Source organism: Cucumis sativus, chromosome 5, assembly GCF_000004075.3.
Source record: "Cucumis sativus cultivar 9930 chromosome 5, Cucumber_9930_V3, whole genome shotgun sequence".
NCBI classification, from domain to species: Eukaryota; Viridiplantae; Streptophyta; class Magnoliopsida; order Cucurbitales; family Cucurbitaceae; genus Cucumis; species Cucumis sativus.
The window spans coordinates 21,119,202-21,126,691 of NC_026659.2; positions in this window are offsets into that span (position 1 = coordinate 21,119,202).

Below are 7,490 nucleotides of genomic sequence, written 5' to 3' on the forward strand. Positions count from 1 at the left end.
TCTATAAATACTATTCTCATATCTAAATTTATTATTTTGTTATTATCTTGATAAATAAGTGTTAAATTTTTTTGTAAATATAGCAAAATTTATCGATGATAGACTTCTATTGTTAATAGACTGTTATGGTCAATAAGTGATAGACCAATATTTATAGCATGATTTATCAGTGAAAATATTAACAAATTTTACTATTTAGTTATTTGTTTTTATTATTTCTTCTCTATGTTTTATTAAAAACTAAGTCAAGTTTTGAAATCTAAAAAAACAAAAGTTGTTTCTAAAAATTTTGTTTAAATTTATTAAAAACCAACTTTGTTACTTAAAAGAGGAATGGAATATGATAAAATTTGCTCAAAATTTTTTTTTCAAGAGAAAACTTAATGAATACCAAAATGAGGTAATGAATATATGAAAAATTCATACTTTGATTGAATTTGTATAAAATGGATCTAAAATGAGATCCATGTGAGTTTTAGTCAAAAGTGCTTGCTTGGTTAATATATTATTTTAATAATACTTAAAAATGGGTTAATTTTCATAAATATAAAAAGTCAACAAAATATTTACGACCTATCTAATAAAATAAAAAAGCTCATTAAACTGTCCATTGTTTTAAATATTCCACGCATACTCTTCATTTTCATAGTTTTTCTTCTCTTTCTCTTCTTTAATTTTTTTCATAGTCTTTTTCTCTCATTTTGGTTGTTCCAAATATAAAATATCGTTGAATATTGGATAGCAAATCTAAACGACCCGCTATCAAAATAGTCAAATTTAAATGATCGTGTACCAAATCTAAACTATCGTTTTCACTAAAAGAAATTTTGTTGAGATTTGAAAACTATCATGTACTAAAAAATTAGAAAAAAAATTGTTTAAATTTAGATTTGATCGTTTAGATTTAGGAAGTTTATCAAATCTAAATTATCGTCTAGAATTTCAGTAATAACTTGTGTATAAAAATAAATCTACAATTGATATACAAAGACATCGTATTAATTTTATTTTTCTAGATAAAAATGAAATATATTTACTATATTTTCTTAGAAATGAAAGGTTGAATCTTTCAACTCTAACTTAAGAAATGTAATTATTGTTTGGAGAAAAATATAAAAAGCAAAAAAGGTGAAAGAAACTCAATTGTTGATTTCTATTTATAGTCTTTATATTAGAAAAAGTTTAAATCATCCTATTCCAACTTTCTATTTTGTTTTCTTTCAACTATTAAAGATGTTTGTTTCCATATTTGAACTTAACAAATAGGGCGATTTCTATATTTGAATATTATGTTCCTTTACTTTTAATTAAAGTTTAGATGATAAATTGATATTTTATCAAAAACAAATTCAAAAAGTTAGTTTAACTTCAAGATTTTGATTGTCACCATTTTGACGTATTGTCATTCTATTTCACCTTTTCAACTCATGCTAGATGGAATTTTTTAGTACCTCATATTTGAGATATTTTATGATTCGTTGATGTGTTTTTTCTCTTCTTCCCAATTTTTTTTTATGATATATCATGGAAATATTTATCTACAATTTTGTAGAGTTTATTTGATACATGTGTTGTAATTATTTATTTTTCTAGTTTATTTTATTTTGTTATAGATGTTAACATCGATATGTTAGTTTTTTTTTTTTAAATTTTTTCAACATGTCTAATGCCATTGTTATGATTTGCATCAAGATTCCAATTTGAAAAGAAAAAAAAAAGATGGAAAGTCAAGGGAGAATGCAAGAGATTTAAGTTTGGAAGAAAAAAGAATAATTAGTTTTCAATTTTGGTTAGTTATGAATTTAGTTCATATATGATGAATATAAAGATTAATAATCTAAATATAAAAAGAACTACATGTATCATTTACTGAACTCTCGACAATTAACTGATAACAATTTAGGGTTTAGTGTTTAGTGTTTGTTTTATTTTCTTCTTTAATTAAAAACTGTTTACTTTTTACTACACAAATAACTCATAACCCATAGATATATATAGCAGAAGTTAATATTTATAAATTTAAATTTCAAAACAAAAAAGTAAACCATAGAAATTAAGTTTATAAACACTATTATCATATCTAAATTTATTATTTTGTTATTATCTGGATAAATGAGTGTTAAAAAATTGTAAATATAGCAAAATTTATAGATGATAGACTTCTATTGTTAATAAACTGTTATGGTCAATAAGTGATAGGTCAATATTTATAGCATGATTTATCAATGAAAATATTAACAAATTTTACTATTTGGTTATTTATTTTTATTATTTATTCTCTATGTTTTATTAAAAACTAAGTCAAGTTTTGAAATCTAAAAAAACAAAAGTTGTTTCTAAAAAGTTTGTTTAAATTTATTAAAAACCAACTTTGTTCCTTAAAAGAGGAATGGAATATGATAAAATTTGCTCAAAATTTTTTTTTTAAAAGAAAACTTAATGAACACCAAAATGAGGTAATGAATATACGAAAAATTCATACTTTGTTTGAATTTGTATAAAATGGATCTAAAATGAGATCCATGTGAGTTTTAGTCAAAAGTGCTTACTTCGTTAATATATTATTTTAATAATACATTAATTTTCATAAATATAAAAAGGCAACAAAATATTGACCGTCTAATAAAATAAAGGATGGAAAGTCAAGGGAGAAGGCAAGAGATTTAAGTTTTGAATAAAAAAGAATAATGAGTTTTTAATTTTGGTTAGTTATGAATTTAGTTCATATATGATGAATATAAAGCTTAATAATCTAAATATAAAAACCACAACATCATTTCTTTAAATAGTTAGCGAAATTCTAATGACTATAAATAAAGTGGATTTTTTTTCAAAAGTTTGTGGACTAAGTTAACACTTTAAAAAATGTAAGAACTAAAATAAAATAGGGACACTTGCAAAAAAGAAAAAATAAGTTAGAGATAGTTGCAAATTTAGTAATTAAATTCAAAATAATTAAGTATATAACAATATTTTAAAAAGTTTGCAAATATAGCAAAATTTGTCAAATCCTATCAACGATACAAGTCTATCACCGATAAACTATGTTGTAAATATTGGTCTATCACGGATAGATCATACGAGTCTATCAACGATACAAATCTATGATCAACGATAGTTTTGCTATATCTAGAATTTTTTTTAAATATTACTATATCCTTAATTATTATTCATGAAATGACCATCAATTACAATTATCCAATAAGTTATAATAATTAAGTTCATAGCACACACACTTTATTATTTGTGAAAATTGCAAAAATGAAGCCCATCTCACACATCAAGAGGTAAAATGTCACAAATGCCCTCGTTAGTAATATACGTTTGATACACCTTATATACGTATGATATACCTAATACACTCCTTGATACACCTGATAAATTTGATTGATACACTTGATGCACCTGATACTCTTTGATGCACTCGATACCTTTTGATACACACCTGAAATACTACTAATATATGTTTGATACACATGATACACTGCAGATACATTTAGTATTTTTCACTTATACAATTTTGATTAAATGCATTTGATATGCTTAAAGTCCTACTTATACACTTGATATACTATTGTAAACTTGATTTATATATTTGATAATGATTCACTTTACTAATATGCTTTAATAATATATTGTTGATATACTTGGTAATGATACACTGAGTTACATCATTCATATACTTAATACTACTAAGATGAATTGCATAAATTTTGAAAAAACGAAAATCACGTAGTAAGTATATTAACCAACTAATACATATAATATAAGTATATCACAATACTGATATACGAAACTGAGACAAAGTAAAATAAAAAAATTAATGTAAAAAAATAAAACGAAATCATCTATAATCAGATTTAACTCAAAATACATATCGAAGAAAGTAAAAATAAAAGTTTAATTACTTCGATCAACAATCATTATATTATATTTCATATTACAATTATTGTACTATTGATATTTTTAAATTAAGATTAAGACAGAAAGAATAAATAAATTTTCTAGTATAAGAATAAACAAATAAGTAGGGCTTTAAAAAGTGACAATAAATAAATAATGAGTGGAGTATTAAAAAGAGGAATAAAAATAAGTTATTGAAAAATAGTTTAAGAATAATAACAAATTTAAGATGAAGCTGAAAATTTTGCCATACTTATAAAATTCTAAAACAATGTGTTATAATTGTTATATCATAATCTCAAAATGCTATCTATATAGTTTTCCAATAAAATAAATACAAAATTAAGTAACTAAAATAGAAATTTAACTAAAAATAAATCTTAGAATTCAATCATATCATATTAAATGTACTTTTTTTTTTCTTTTATCTTTGAAATGCATATTTGAGATACCAAAAATGGTAAAAGTGAGACAACAAACCAAAAATAAATAAGACTTTTACAAAAATAGCAAAAAAAATTAGGATAATTATAAAGTCTTCACAATATTTTTTAAATTTGAAAAAGTAACAAATTTAAGAGTGATGACCATTTGAAGCCCTATGATTAATAACTTATAATTAGATATTACTAATTTTGTTATATTTGCAATATGCAAAAAAATTGATGTCATGAGTTGTTTTTTCTCTAAATGTTTTTGTTATTTGATGCAAATTTTCAATAAATAATACATAAAAAAGTCCATAAATATTATATTCATGTTCTGTGAATTCATGTAATTATTATTCTTTAAAAAAATACTCTATAGATTAATACATAACAAAACTATCTATTAAACAAGTCATTATCAACTCCAGTCCCTCTACGCTCAATAAATCTTAAATTTGGTCTCTATTGTTAATTTATTGTAACTTTTTTACACTTTCTTTTTTGAATATATATATAGATATATCAGACAAACTATATAAACTAAAGAAACTACGATCAAACATTCTCATCAACAATAATGGAGATGTTAACAAATTTGCTCATGAAAGTTAATATTGAAAATATTTGAAAGTATTTTTTTTTGTTATTTAGTGGATGAAAATTAATTATACTTTTAAAAGTTCTGACATTAAAATTAGAACATAACAAACGACATAAAATTTCTATAGTATCATTGCTCTAATTACTAATATTGATATTAATATTGATATATATATATATATATATAACATAAAGTTAAAAGAGTTTTGGACATATACTAAATTCCATTTGTGTGGTCACCATAAAAAAATAAAAATTAAAACAAATGGCACAAAAATATTATTTTAAACATAAATAAATGTAAAATTAAAATAATTGACAAACGAACATGTGAAAAAGTTGATCTATAAAAGACAAAGAAGAGTAGTTTTATTCAATATTCAATATTCTCCCCCTTTTTCATTGATTGCTCCATACGACAGCAGCACTATGCAATCGTCGTCGCCACCACCGTGTACAGTGGTTCTTAGCCCTTGCGCCGCTTGTAAGATCCTCCGTCGGCGATGTGTCGATAAGTGTATTTTAGCACCATATTTTCCTCCGACTGACCCTTTCAAGTTCGCCGCCGTCCACAGAATATACGGAGCCGGCAACGTCATCAAGTTCTTGCAGGTAAACACCTACGTCTAAAATCAATTTAGAATACAATTTTATTTATTCATGTTTTTTCTCTCTTGAACTTAGAGGAATGTTGCAACGTCTTCGATATTTTCTATTTATCTTTTTTAAGTTAGTGTTAGAATCAACAATAAACAAACAAAGAAAGAAAAATATTGCAACACTACATGATACAAGTTGATGAAGAATTTTTTTTTGGGCATCTCTCAACGACCCATATTTTAAATGTTAGTTCATAGTTTTTGTGATCAAGCAATAAATTCTCTATATTTTTCTAAAATTGTCTTTCTACTATGATGTAGTTAGAGTACTGTTATAATATATGAGTGCAACGTAAGATGTTCTCAAGTATTACAATAATTAAAACATAGTCATAATTGATATATGATCGATCAAAAGACATATATACGAGAAAGAAAACATTTACAAACTTGGAAAAATCTACTATGTAACGTATTTTTGTAAAAGAAAATTTGATTTTTTTTCTCATGTTAAAAACAACATCGTCATTGCTCTACAAAATAAAAAAGAATAGCATACTAATTATGTAAAAAAGTAATACTACGAATAATTATATAGGAATTGCCAGAGGGTCAGAGAGCGGACGCTGCAAGTAGTTTGGTATACGAAGCGAATGCGAGAATTCGAGACCCAATCTATGGGTGCACCGGTTCAATATTTCAACTTCAAAATAAAGTGAGGGAGCTGCATGCACAATTAGCTGTGGCAAAGGCTGAGGTTCATAAGATGCAGCAACTTCAACATCCAAATTTGTTAGCCCTACCAAGAAGTCAATTTCAAGAACAACAAAACTATTGCATCTTCACCCAACTACAAAACTTTCCTTTTCCTGATTTTACCTCTCATCTTCCACATCTATAACAACAAATCTTCCCACATTGTTTCCGATATTCTTCATGCTCTTCGTAATCATCTTCTCTCTCTTTCCATATTCATATAAAACATCGATAAGTAAGTTTTATGTCGGTTGAGTCTACGCTCATGTTGTCAATAAAGTTTGAGTTTTTCTTTTGTTTGCTACTTTTTTTTTTTAATTGGGTTAAAAATACTATTTTGATCTTTTATTAATACAAATGGAAGGTATTGTATTTGAGTTTAAGACCTCTTAATACCCTCAAATGCATACAAATGTGTAAGTTGAATCAAGTTTTCATTAGCATCATTTTGATTTTTTTACTTTAGAGTGCTTGTTCAATTTTAATCTACCGAGCATTTAATTTTTTTCTCGTGTTATTTTCATGCATTCTTATTAATGATATACATACCCCTTGGACAATTATAACAATACAGATTTTTACATAACAAACCATTCTTTCACCATATATTTCATAAATATATTTGGTTAATTTTCATAAATCTAATAAAACACAACAAAATTTACAGTTCATGTAACAAAAAGCAAAAGTTTACTATATATAATAATTTGTATTCGTTTTAAGGGACTGATCGACATGGCAGCAATAAGCTCAGCTCAAAGCAACATGATTCTTACATGAAAAGTGAAAAAATATTTTGAAAGAATGAACTTAAAATGTCTAGTGAGTGATATTTTCAAAATATAATTTCCAAACATTTTATAATATTCTTCGACCATCCATAACATTTAAGAAGATTCACTAGAAAAATGGACCTTTCGTACGCTTGTAATTTTAGTTACTTACGTTTTTTGGAAGAAAAAAAGTCAAAAAAGTACGTGATTGCAAATATAAAACGTAAAAGAATTTTTATGAAAATGTGGAGGTGGGCCAATTTTTTTACTTTCGTAACGTTTTTTATAAAGGTAAGTAATGTAGTTTTTTTTGTTGATATTTTAGAAAATGTGGAGAATTTTTATGAAAAGAAGGTGAAGTTACTTTTACTCAAATGAGAAGTAATATCTATTCAATTGGTTTCGGATTTGAGTATAGGAAAATATAAATG